The following is a 13915-nucleotide window of genomic DNA, read 5'->3' on the forward strand; positions in this document are numbered from 1 at the left end:
AACAAAGTGAAAGTGTTAGTCACTCAATTGTGTCTGACTCTTTGTGATCCCATGGACTGTAGCCCACCAGGCTCCTCTGTCTATGAAATTTTCCAGGCAAGAATACTGGAGCATGTTCTCCGGGGGATCTTCCCGACTCAAGGATTGAACCCAGGTCTCCTGCACTGCAGGCACATTCTTTACCATCTGAACCACCAAGGAACTTAATTAAAAGTTAATGGTTGCTTCCATGTCCTGGCTATTATAAACAGTGCTGCAATGAGCATTGGGGTACACGTGTCTCTTTCAATTCTGGTTTCCTCGGTGTGTATGCCCAACAGTGGGATTGCTGGGTCATAAGGTAGTTCTATTTCCAATTTTTTAAGGAAGCAACCTAGATGTCCATCAGCAGATGAATGGATAAGAAAGCTGTGGTACATATACACAATGGAGTATTACTCAGCCATTAAAAAGAATACATTTGAATCAGTTCTAATGAGGTGGATGAAACTGGAGCCTATTATACAGAGTGAAGTAAGCCAGAAAGAAAAACACCAATACAGTATACTAACACATATATATGGAATTTAGGATGGTAACGATAACCTTGTATTTGAGACAGCAAAAGAGACACAGATGTATAGAACAGTCTTTTGGACTCTGTGGGAGAGGGAGAGGGTGGGATGATTTGGGAGAATGGCATTGAGACATGTATAATATCATATAAGAAATGAATCGCCAATCCAGGTTCGCCAGGATGCTTGGGGCTGGTGCACTGGGATGACCCAGAGGGATGGTATTGAGAGGGAAGAGGGAGGGAGGTTCAGGATGGGGAACACGTGTACAACCATGGCGGATTCATGTTGATGTATGGCAGAACCAATACAATATTGTAAAGTAATTAGCCTCCAATTAAAATAAATAAATTTTGTTAAAAAGATTTTAAAAATGATCCACATAAAAAATAAAAATAAATAAATAAATAAAAGTTAATGGGTCCGAGTCCCAGTTCAAGTTTTGGCTGAGTAAAAGTCTTATCCATAGGTTCAAGTCCCAATCTGAAAGTTTGGGGCTGGTTTGAATCCCATCTGAGTAGTGCAGTTTCAGAAGGAGGAAGGGAAGGGCAGAGAATGGGAACCACATTTACTCAGCAGTGTCCTGCTTTGACACTTGAGCATCCATGATTCCGAGTTGGAAGAAAGATGAGTCTTGCTTGTATGGAGAACAATCCACTTCCCCAAATCTGAGAATGGTAGTATGAAATGGGGTCCCTCACCCAATAAGACCCTGCCTCTGCATCAGAACTCTTTTTCCCAGCCAGGCCTGGCACTGCCTTGGTCTTCCCTATGTTACGTTGGCCCCTGGGCTCAGAAGATCCCTTGCTTTCCATGTCAGGAAATAGGGCTATTAAAGATGTAATTAGCTAGAATGAAGTTATGAGGGTGGCTCCTAATCCAACATGTCTGGTATCTTTACACAAAAAGGGGGAATTTGGACACAGAGACATCTGTGAAGACGAAGGCAGAGATCAGGGCAATGCCTCTACAAACCAAGAAACACCGAAAGTTGCTGGCAAACCTCTAGAAACTAAAACAAACCTAGAACAGAGTCTCCCTCACAAGGAACCAGCCTTGTGGGCACCATGATCTTAGACTTCCAGCCTTCAGAACTATGAGGCAATAAATGTCACCTCAGGCCCCTAGTCTGTGGTATCTGGTTACAAAAGCCCTAACAAACTCATACACCCATAACTTCACTTCTCTTCACCACACTGACCATTAATGGGCAAGTGAGAAACTTCCAGAAATTCATCATATTTACTTTCCTATCCAACAAACCAACATGGTAGAAGAAATTCAAAGATAAACAAAACAGAGTCCCTGCCCTCCAGGGGCTCACAGATAAGCAACTGTTTGCCACTATCCAAAACACTCTCATGGGCATCCTTCTCCTGTACATCCCAGATCCTATCCTGAGGTGCCGGGGGGGAGGGGTCGGGGAGAGGCGTCAGGTCACGTGATCCCCTCTACAGATGGGAACAGTGGAGTTCTGGAGAGCTGGTGACTGGCTCCAGAGCCCTCAGCCATTAAGTGGCCGGAAGGCCACTGCAGCAAGGTCTTCTGAGTCCAAGAAGATGTCTGGTGAGGCTGTTTGCTTTCAGTCTGCTTTGCGGCCTCTTGCCTCTCCCGCAAGCAGAAGCCGCAGCACAGTGGCAACTGGAAATACACGGCTGGTATCCAAGATCGGTTCCAAGCAAGCTCCAGAAGGCAAGAAGGGAGACCAGCCAAGGAGAAAAGGCTGCTGCGCCTACCACCCCAGCCCCCAGGCCCCCCGCCTCTTCCAGCTCACAGGCCCTGCAGGTTCCTGGTAACGGTGCCACCCAGTGTTGTCAAAATAGCGAGCAGCTGGAAAGAATTCCAGAATGAAATCTACGTGCCTCTGCAGCTTCCTAAATGGCTGCAACTGTGGCGGCTAAACCCGCTAATGTGCTAAGCATTTTCTGGCAGGGCCGGCAGGCAGGACTGGTATTTTGGGAGCTGGGAGGGGCTTGCAGGCGTCATCCTTGGCAAGTCCTGGAAGGAGGTGGAGGCAAGGAGAACCAACCCAGAATGCTTCCCGTGAAGTCACCGGGAGCCACCGGGAATCCCTGGAGCGCTGGGCGCTGGGCCTGGGGGGCAGCACCGGAGGGCACAGAGGCCTCCTGGGGCAACAGGGGAGGGGCTCCAGGGTGCAGCGGACGCTCTTTCTGCTGACGCAGAGCGGTGTGATGCTGTCCTCGAGGCCAGCAGCCCGGCCAGGCCCTGTCTGTTTGCCTCTGAGGTGACAGGGCAGGGCCTGTGGTGACCAAGCAAAGGACAAGAAGCCAATGCCCAGGGCAAGCCAGCAAGACTCACTGAGAGGGCTCTGAGGATAAGGTCATTCCACACGGTTGGGACATCACAACAGGGCTGGGGACAAGGGGAACTTTCATACATGGTGACCTCGGATTTCACCCCAGCCCCTCAAGCAGTAACTTCTCATGGCGCCCTGGTGTTTGAGAGCTCTTTTAAAATATGAGCCCAGGGACTCCTCCTATGATTAAGACTCTGCCTTCTAATGCCAGGGGTATGGTTTCAATCCCTGGCTGGGGAATTATGATCTCATATACCTCAGGGTATGGCAAAAAAAAAAAAAAATTAAGTAGATTTTAAAAACTTGTAAAATTATTTTTTTTAATATGATACCAGGAAAAGAAGCAAACCCCCAAATCTGGATCAAAAGTAGGTCCCGGCGTTCCTTTGTCCTTGATGTGCTCAACTTCTTGGAGAAACCAGAGGGTTCTGACAGAGTGAAGAGGCGGATGCTGGGGACCAGGAGATGGAGCTGGTGAAGAACCCTTTCCCAAGGAGACACCGGGGACATGAAGTGGTGAGAGGACAGAGCCGTGCAGCTCAGATGACAGAGACACAGGTCAATCTGGGAACACAGAAGCCAGTAAAACCCTGACAGGATTCAGTCTGGAAGGAAAAAAATCCCAACTGATAGAAACTGCTGAGAGCCTGCAGCTTTTAAAGCCCTTCTAGCAAAAGGATCTTTGGAAGCTTTGCAAACCCTGACCACACAGCCAGTCAGCCGCAGCCTGGCCCACAGAGCTGAGAGCTTTTGCTAAATCAGAACAAACCTACTCACAAATATCTCATCCTGGCCTCCCCCTGGCACCCGTTCCTTTCCTGTCTGTGTGTCTGCCTTCCTCGGAAATGAAGTCGTCCCCGACCAGAGGGGGGAGAGTGCTGAAGAGGCCAAGGGGAGCTGAGGGGCCCGACAGCAATCTCAGCTCCACTACTCACTAGCCACTGACCCCGGGCAAGGCACTGAATCTTTATGAGACTCATTTTTTAATCTGCAAAAGTGGAGATAGAGAAGCTGCGATTGGGGACTTTCCTGGCGGGCCAGTGGTTGGGACTTCTCACTCGCAGTGCAGGGGACATGGGTTTGATCCCTGGTCAGGAAAATATTAATAAGATCGGGCATGCTGCATGGTGTAGCCAGTTTTTCTTTTTTTCTTTTAAAGCTGTGACTGGAAGGTTGGTGGGAGGACTGAGATTGAACACAGAGCCAGGGTCGCTCCAGGAGGGCTGGTCCCCACCTCCCCACCTTCCTCTCCAAGGCCTCCAGCACCTTGTTCAACGTGGGGAGGATGCAGATCAGTGAGCGTTAAAGTTGGGGAGACAAAAGGATATGTATATAAAACAACCAGTCATAAATTTAATTGAATCCCCTCTAACAGCACCCTTGCCCACCCACCCACCTTCCCCCATAGTCTCTCAGTAGACCTGTTTTAGCAGGGCCTCTGTGTTTACAACTCTCGGTGGACACCATCCATGTTCTATTCTGTGAGCCCAGAAGGGAGCTTCATTCAATAGACATTACCCCCAGGGGTGAGCAAAGTTGCAGCCCTACTAAAGCATTTTTTAGTGTTACCATCTTCAGGAAGGCTTTTCTGAGGCTTCCCATGGCTTCCCTCTTTCTTCTTGCAGTGCCAGAAGCATTTCCTTATGGAGCTCATTAAATTCTGCCTTTGTAATACTTGAGGTATGTTTATGTGTACGATTGCAGCTAGGGTTGGATCTGACCTTTATATTCCCTGCAGCACCTAGTAGGATACTAATTCATTTCACAAGGCCAGCATTAACCTGGTACCCTAACTAGTCAAAGGCATTACCAATTTTTTTTTTTCATTTTAAAAACCTCAACCCTTACCTCACATCATATATAAACGTTAACTCAATATGAATCATACAGCTAAATATAAGAACTGAAACTATGAAACTTCTAGAAGAAAATGAGGGAGAAAATCATTGTGACTTTGGATTAAGCAAGGAGGAGAAAATGGCAACCCACTCCAGTATCCTTGCCTAGACAATCCCATGGACAGAGGATCCTGGCAGGCTATAGTCCATAGGGTCACACAGAGTCTAACACGACTGAAGCAACATAGCACAGCACTCAGCAGCACAAAGATTTCTTTGACAGACGCAAAGTGCACAATCCATAGAAGACAAAAAAATTGATATACTGGACTTGATCAGAATTTAAAACATCTGCTCTTTGAAAGGCACTAATAAGAAAATAAAACACAAGCCACAGATTTGAAGCAAATATTTGCAAATCGTATATCTGATAAAGTCTATGTAGTCAGAATATATAAAGAACTCTTAAAACTCAATAATAAGACAAATGACCCAATTTTTTTAATGGCCAAAAGAACTGAATAGACATTTCACAAAAGAAGTAATACAGATAGCCAAAAGGCCTGTGAAAAAAAATGTTCAACACCATTAGTCATCAGGAAAATGCAATTAAAATCACAATGAGATATCACTGAACATCTATTATACTGGCTAAAATTAAAAAGACTGGCAATGCCACACATTGGCAAGGATATAGAATAACTGGAACTCTCATGTACTGCTGGTGGGAATGCACCACTTTGGAAGGCACTTTAGCAGTTTTTATAAAATTAAATATACACTTCTGACCCAGCAATCCCACTCCTAGGCATTTGCTGAAGAGAAATGAAAACATAGGTCTGCACAAAGACCTACATATATAAATGTTCATAGCAGCTTTATTTATAATGCCCCAAACTTGGAAACAGGCCAAGTGTTCATCAATTGATAAATGAATACACAAGTGGTGAAACATGCATACAATGGAACGCATCCATACAGTGACTGGGATGAAGCTTAAGTGCATTGTATTAGTTTCCTATTCCTGCTGTAATGAATTATCACAGGCCTAGTGGCTTAAAACACTACACGTTTACTCTCTTATAGTTCTAGAGATTGTAAGTCCAAAATCAGTCTCCCGGGGCTACTGTCAAGGTGTCAGCAGAACTAGATCCGTCTAGAGGATCTGAGGAGAAAATCCCTTTATGTTTTCCAGTCTCTAGAGAAGACCTGCACTCCTTGGCACATGTCCCTTCCTCAAGGCCACCAGTAGAGCATCTCTCTTCCCCGCCTCCCACCTCTGCTTTGAAGGAGTAGGAGTTTCACCAAAGGCACAGAGGCGTAGCAACTTAGGGGAATTTCAGTATTTCCAGGGTATTTGATGTTACATTTCAAAGATAAGGAAACTAAGATTCAGGGAAATCAAGTATCTCACCCCAGGTCTAGGACATGGTGAAAAACAGAGATTAAGACCAACCCCAAGAAAAAGAAATGCAAAAAAGCAAAATGGCTGTCCGTGGAGGCCTTACAAATAGCTGTGAAAAGAAGACAAGTGAAAAGCAAAGGAGAAAAGGAAAGATATACCCATTTGAATGAAGAGTTCCAAAGAATAGCAAGGAGCGATTAGGAAGCCTTCCTCAGCGATCAATGCAAAGAAATAGAGGAAAACAATAGAATGGGAAAGACCAGAGATCTCTTCAAGAAAATTAGAGATACCAAGGGAACATTTCATGCAAAGATGGGCTCAATAAAGGACAGAAATGGTATGGACCTAACAGAAGCAGAAAATAATAAAGAGAAGTGGCAAGACTACACAGAAGAACTGTACAAAAAAAGATCTTCAAGACCCAGATAATCATGATGGTATGATCACTCACACTCACCTAGAGCCAGACATCCTGGAATGTGAAGTCAAGTGAGCCTTAGGAAGCATCACTGCAAACAAAGTTAGTGGCAGTGATGGAATTCCAGTTGAGCTATTTCAAATCCTACAAGATGATGCTGTGAAAGTGCTGCACTTAATATGCCAGTAAATTTGGAAAACTCAGCAGTGGCCACAGGACTGGAAAAGATCAGTTTTCATTCCAATCCCAAAGAAAGGCAATGCCAAAGAATGCTCAAACTACCACACAATTGCACTCATCTCACATGCTAGTAAAGTAACGCTCAAAATTCTCCAAGCCAGGCTTCAGCAATACGTGAACTGTGAACTTCCAGATGTTCAAGCTGGTTTTAGAAAAGGCAGAGGAACCAGAGATCAAATTGCCAACATCCTCTGGATCATGGAAAAAGCAAGATAGTTCCAGAAAAACATCTGTTTCTGCTTTATTGACTATGCCAAAGCCTTTGACTGTGTGGATCACAAGAAACTGTAGAAAATTCTGAAAGAGATGGGAATACCAGACCACCTGACCGGCCTCTTGAGAAACCTGTATGCAGGTCAGGAAACAACAGCTAGAACTGGACATGAAACAACAGACTGGTTCCAAATCAGGAAAGGAGTCCGTCAAGGCTGTATATTGTCACCCTGCTTATTTAACTTCTATGCAGAGTACATCATGAGAAATGCTGGGCTGGAAGAAACACAAGCTGGAATCAAGATTGCTGGGAGAAATATCAATAACCTAAGATATGCAGATGACACCACATTTATGGCAGAAACTGAAGAGGAACCAAAGAGTCTTTTGATGAAGGTGAAAGAGGATAGTGAAAAAGTTGGTTTAAGGCTCAACATTCAGAAAACTAAGATCATGGCATCCAGTCCCATCACTTCATGGCAAATAGATGTGGAAACAGTGGCTGACTTTCTTTTTGGGGGCTCCAAAATCACTGCAGATGGTGACTGCAGCCATGAAATAAAAAGATGCTTACTCCTTGGAAGGAAAGTTATGACCAACCTAGACAGCATATTGAAAAGCAGAGACATTACTTTGTCAACAAAGGTCTGTCTAGTCAAGGCTATGGTTTTTCCAGTAGTCATGTAAGAATGTGAGAGTTGGACCATAAAGAAAGCTGAGTGCCGAAGAATTGATGCTTTTGAACCGTGGGGTTGGAGAAGACTCTTGAGAGTCCCTTGGACTGCAAAGAGATCCAACCAGTCCATCCTAAAGGAGATCAGTCCTGGGTGTTCACTGGAAGGATTGATGTTGAAGCTGAAACTCCAATACTTTGTCCACATGATGCAAAGAGCTGACTCATTGGAAAAGACCCTGATGCTGGGAAAGATTGAGGGCAGGAGGAGAAGGGGACGACAGAGGATGAGATGGTTGGTTGGCTTCACCAACTCAATAGACATGAGTTTGGGTAAACTCCAGGAGTTGGTGATGGACAGGGAGGCCTGGTGTGCTGTGGTTCATGGGGTCACAAAGAGTCGGACGTGACTGAGTGACTGAACTGAACTAAACTGAATGTTCAAGCCCAAGGCCTCAGAATCCAAATCCAGAGATTTTCCCAGTACATGTGAGCCGTCAAACATCCCCACACTGACCTTGAAGGCCTCCAGCCTTGGGTGCTGAATGGGTACCTCCACCATGTCTCAGAGCCCTGTGCCCCCTGCGCACTCCATCAGAGATGACCCCTGCCTCCGGACACCTAGAAGCAGCTCAGCCTGTGGCATCAACATGACTCTGGGTCTTTGGCTCCCACCACCCTGGGGCCAGCTGATTCCCAGCCCCAGTTGGATGAAGTTATTACCTTAATAAGATTGATACTTGCATCCTGCTTTTTATTTGTCAGCGCTCGTTCACATAGATTATTTTCCTTGAATTTCCCATTGTGTGAGGCTAAGGGTGCAGCTATTATCAATCTCACTTCATAGATCAGAAAGCTGAGGTGCTGGGGATGGAAGAAGGCTGGCCACACTCACGCAGCAAGTGTGTAAAAACCAAATCAGAATTTACTGTGGGCTTCCTGCTCCCCACACCATGTACATGCAAGCATGCTAAGCCACTTCAGTCAACCCTACGGACAGTAGCCTCCAGGCTCCTCTGTCCATGGGATTCTCCAGGCAAGAATACTGGACTAGGTGGCCATGTCCTCCTCCAGGGGATCTTCCCGACCCACGGATCAAACCTGCATCTCTCACGTCTCTTGCACTGACGGGAGGGTTCTTTACCGTGGGAAGCTCTCCCACAGCACAAGCGCCTATAGCTCAGAGAACAGAACTGGGGCAAGCCTGCTAACCTCACTGAGCCTCACCTTTCCTGACCTGTAGGACGGATAATGGGGTAATGTCTGCCCTGCCTATCACACAATGCATGAACAAAAAAGTTTCAAAAGGTAGAAGAAAGTGCATAAAATTATTTTGGATACTCAAAATGTACAAAAGGTAAGGAACTGTTCTGATTATATTCTCGAGGAATGTAATCTTCTTTGTCTCTTTCATTCCCTCAGAAAGCCAGTTTCTTCTGCCTTCTTTATTTCTGGTTAAAGCAGAGAAGTTCTAACCAACAGCTCAACTTAAATCTCAAGGTCAATATTGAATTCTACCTTCCAGTGTCACCCTTTCAGGAATCAAGAACTGGCAAGTCCCCACCCCCCCCCCCACCCCCATCCCATCCTCTCTTTAAAGCTAGAAATTGCCAGGTCTCACTTTCTGTTCTCATTCCCTCTTGTCTCTCTCCAATCAGAACCAACCTACACATTGCTAAAGCAACACTCCCAGCACATCTCTCAGTGGCTTGTGCCCCCCATCCCAGGGGACAGAGTCTGGGGGTCCTCCACAGGCTGCCGCTGCCCCTGCCAGCCTCTCTGACTTGTCTCCCACAGCTACTTCTCGCCAGGTGAGGCCAAGTGGCCCGCATTTCACGAAAGCTCTGCCCTCTGCTTACCTTATACCCCACTGTGTGGATCTGTGTGTCCTTAGTTGCCCAGTCGTGTTTGACTCTTCACCACTCCATGGACTGTAGCCCAGCAGGCTCCTCTGTCCATGGGATTTTTCAGGCAAGAATACTGGAGTGGGTAGCCATTTCTTTCTCCAGGAGATCTTCCTGACCCAGGGATCGAACTTGCGCTTCCTGTGTCTCCTGCACTGGCAGGAGGATTCTTTACCTGCTGAGCCAGCAGGGAAGATATATCTCCTCTAAGAACTCCCCTTCCCACTAGTCACTCAACTGTTGAGGAAGAATCAAATGAGTCCTTCAACTCTTCACATAAACCTCAACACATTCCAAGTGAAGCAAAGAACTGAGGTTAAAAAAATTTTTTTTGAAGAAAGAATTATATAGGTGATTATCTATCTGATAGCTGAATGGGAGTGTGGAATTTCTAAGATAAACAGCAGTGAAATAAATCAGTGGCTCACAAAAGAAAAACAGTAACATCTACATAAGTTCTACTTATTTTAAGTGGATATCAGTATCAAAAATAAGTTAGTAAAATCAAACTTGACCTCATGTAAATATAGAAAGTAACTCCAAATTGATCTTAGAATTAAATTAAGCATTAAGATTATAAAATTTCCAAAAGAAAACATAAAGGGAAATCTTAGTACAGGCAAAATTTTCTCAGGACACAAAAGCAAGAAACACAAAAGGAAAAGATAAAGTTGAACTTTGTCAAACTTAAAAGTTTCTCTTCTTCAAAAGACTCTTAAAGACAGGAATAGCAGTTGCCCAACTGTGTTAGTGGAATTGATCTCAATGAATTGTATATTTAACATAATTAAAATGGCATCTTTTATGTTACATATATTTTGGGGAAAAAACACTCTGTTAGGAAGATGAATAGGCAAAACACAATCTGAGAGAAATTATTCATCATACATATATATGATGGAGGACTTATATCTAGAATGCATAAAGAACCCTAGCATTTCAGTACTGAGAAGACAAACCAATTTTTTTTAATGGGCAAAGATTTGAACAGACACAGTCAGTCAACAAGCACATGAAAATATACTTAATATCATTAGTCATCAGGAAAACGCAAACTGAAACCATAAGATACCACACCCACTAAAATAATTAAAATTTTAAAAACTGATAATATTAAGTGCTGGTGAAGATGCATAGCAACCTAAATGCTCATACATTTTGGGAATATAAAATGGCTCAGCCACTTCAGAAGAGTGTGGCAGTCGCTTATATAGAAACATGTGCTTGCTATATGACTGAGCAGCTTCATGTCTACGAATTTACCCAAAAAGGGAGGAAAAAATATGTCTACAAAAAGACTTGCACACAGTTGCTCACAGCAGCTTCATTCATTGTAACCAAAAACTGACAGCAACCCAAATGTCCATCAACTGGTGAGTGGATAAAAAATTGTTGTATAGTCATAGAGTGGAATAAAAAGCAACAAACTACTACCATACACAAAAACAATAATGGGTAAATCTTAAAAAAAAAAAGGCTAAGTAAAATAAGCTAGATTCTAAAAAACACATACAGTATGATTCTATTTACATGAAATTTTAGCATCAACAAAACTAATCTATAGTGTTAGAAAGCAGATCACTGGTTACCTGGGGCAAGAGATGGGGTGGACTGCAAAGAGGCCCAAGGAAATTTGGGGGGAATGATAGAAACAGTCTGTCCTGGTTGTGGTTACATGGGAATATACACTTGTCAAAATCCAGAGAACGATATACTTCAATGAAGACAATTTATTGTGTGTAAATAATATCATAATAAAGTTGGTTTAAAGTAATATAAAAGTCAAACCACAAAGTACTAAAAATATTTGCCACATATATGTCAGATATGACAAATCGGTATCAGTAAGTGCCCACATAAGTCGATATTAAAAGCACTGACACCTTAACAGATAAAAGGCCAAAGGACACATAAGCCACACAACAGGAAATGAGAATAGCTAATAAACAAGTAAAAAATTTAAAAAGTGAAATGCCATATTTCACATACTAAATTAGCAATGCTTTTTGTTTGATGATAAGGCTACTGTTGTAGGGCAAGATAAGCACCCTTCTGGCGAAAACATAAATTGGTACATCTCTGGAATACAGTTTGGCAATAAGGATCCAGAGACAACAATTTCTTGATTATTTGACTTACTCCTAGGAAACTACGCTAAAAATAATCAAAACTAGAGATCAATATGCAAGAATTTTCATTACTGACTTAAGACAAGCCACTACACTGAGTAAATATGAATATCAGTATGATAAAATAGCAAATGCTTGTCCAGAGAAGGGACTTAACAAATATATTTTAAATGTACTTTTATATACTATATATGAACTTTTTAAGAAAGAGCTATATAGGTGACTTACACTAGTGGGTAAAGAAATGTATATGTAATTTTTCTCATTATAACAAAGATTAGAAATCACCTAAATACCCATCAAGAGAGGTGAAATTAAATAAATCACGGTGTATCCACACAATGAAATACAGTACATCTATTAAAAATCGGACAGATATATACCTATTGATATGGATCTCTGAAATATATTGTTAAATTGAAAAAGCAAGGTGCAGAACAGAGCATTTAGAATGCAAGCTATTTTAGAGGGGGAAAAAAGGATCAGTTCAGTTCAGTCACTCAGTCTTGTCCAACTCTTTGAGACCCCATGAACCGCAGCACGCCAGGCCTCCCTATCCATCACCAACTCCTGGAGTTCAACCAAACTCATGTCCATTGAGTCGGTGATGCCATCCAGCCATCTCATCCTCTGTCATCCCCTCATACACATTTATACTCATAGAACAACTCCAGAAAGAATAGGGAAGAAACAAAATGAGTGACAGTGTTTGGCTCTGTGTTAAAGAACTAGGGGGACTTCCCTGGCGGTTCAGTGGTTAGGGGGACTTCCCTGGCGGTTCAGTGGTTAGGGGGCCAAGCCTTCACTGCCACGCATGTGCACTCAGTTGCTACGTTGGGTGCAACTCTTTGAGGCTCCTCTATCCATGGAATTTCCCAGGCAAGAATACTGCAGTGGGTTACCATTTCCTCCTCCAGGGGATCTTCCCAACCCAGGGATTGAACCTGCATCTCCTGCATTGACAGGCAGATTCTTTACCATTGAGCCACCTGGGAAGCCCTTCATTCCCATGGCCAGGGTTCAATCCCTGGTCTGGGAACTAAGACCCTGCAAGCTGAGAAGTGCGGCTAAAAAATAAAAGGTAAACTGAAGAACTAAGGTCTGAGGATGGGAGGAGACTTATCTTCCTCTCCTGTTTACTCTCTGTAGCGTTTTAATTTTTTACCACTTTAGAAGTCTTTCTTTTTCAAAAAGTAAAGCCCTCTTTAAAAAAAAAAAAAAAAAAAAAAAGAACACATTTTTTAGGAGAAGAAAGGAAAGTATTATGAGTTGAATCATGTCTTCTCAAAAGGCATATGTTAAAGTCCTGACCCCCAGTATCCCTGATCTTACTTGGAAACAGGGTCATTGCAGACCTAACTAGTTAAAATGAGGTAGTTAGGGTAGGCCCTAATCCTGTATGGGCTTCCCAGTGGCTCAGTGGTAAACAATCTGCCTGCCAAAGTAGGAGACAAGGGTTCGATCCCTGGGTTGGGAAGCTCCCTGGAGAAAGGAATAGCTACCCACTCCAGTATCCTTGCCTGGGAAATCCCATGGACAGAGGAGCCTGACAGGTTGCCATCCATGGTGTCGAAAAAAGAGTTGGGCAAGACTTACCGACTGCACAACAAGTAATCCAGTATAACTGATGTCCTTATAAAAAGGGGAAATTTGCACACAGAGAAAACGCTGTATGAGGATGAAGGCAGAGATGAAGTGATGCTTCTGAAGCCAAGCATCATCAAAGACTGCCAGCAAACCTCCAGAAGCTAAAAGAGGCCCAAAGAGCTCTCCCTCAAAACTCTCAGAAGGATCCTAGACCACCAACACCTTGGTCTTGGCTTTCTGGCCTCCAGAACTGAGAAGCAGTAAATTTCTGTTGTTTAAGCCTCTTAGTCTGTGGTACTTTATTACAGCAGACTAATATAGGGAGGAATATTAACATGAAATCAAACAACAAAAATAATAATGATAAGGATCAAACCTACCATTCTAGAAACAAACATATCAACACCTCATCCCATAACCAATCCACCCATCACCTCACCCCACTCCCATGCCTGTAGCAATGGGTAAATGCTTCACATTCTCTCTCCCTCCCTGCCCCACCCACTCACACACATGTACACACACACATACACACAAACACACACACATAAACACTTAATTTTTAAAGGTACAACAACAAACAAAGGCATGTGGCTTTATTACAATCTCATGTGTACGTCAGAACCGTCCCACTCAC

At 43.6% G+C, this 13915-nt stretch overlaps 1 protein-coding gene across 6 annotated transcripts in view; it reads right to left on the bottom strand.

Moving 5' to 3' along the window:
- The window catches only part of DPF3 (double PHD fingers 3), a 288441-nt gene that overhangs the window by 213727 nt on the left and 60799 nt on the right, over positions 1 to 13915 (bottom strand). The gene's annotated exons all lie outside the window — the stretch shown is intronic.

Source organism: Ovis aries, chromosome 7 (assembly GCF_016772045.2).
Source record: "Ovis aries strain OAR_USU_Benz2616 breed Rambouillet chromosome 7, ARS-UI_Ramb_v3.0, whole genome shotgun sequence".
Classification (NCBI taxonomy): Eukaryota; Metazoa; Chordata; class Mammalia; order Artiodactyla; family Bovidae; genus Ovis; species Ovis aries.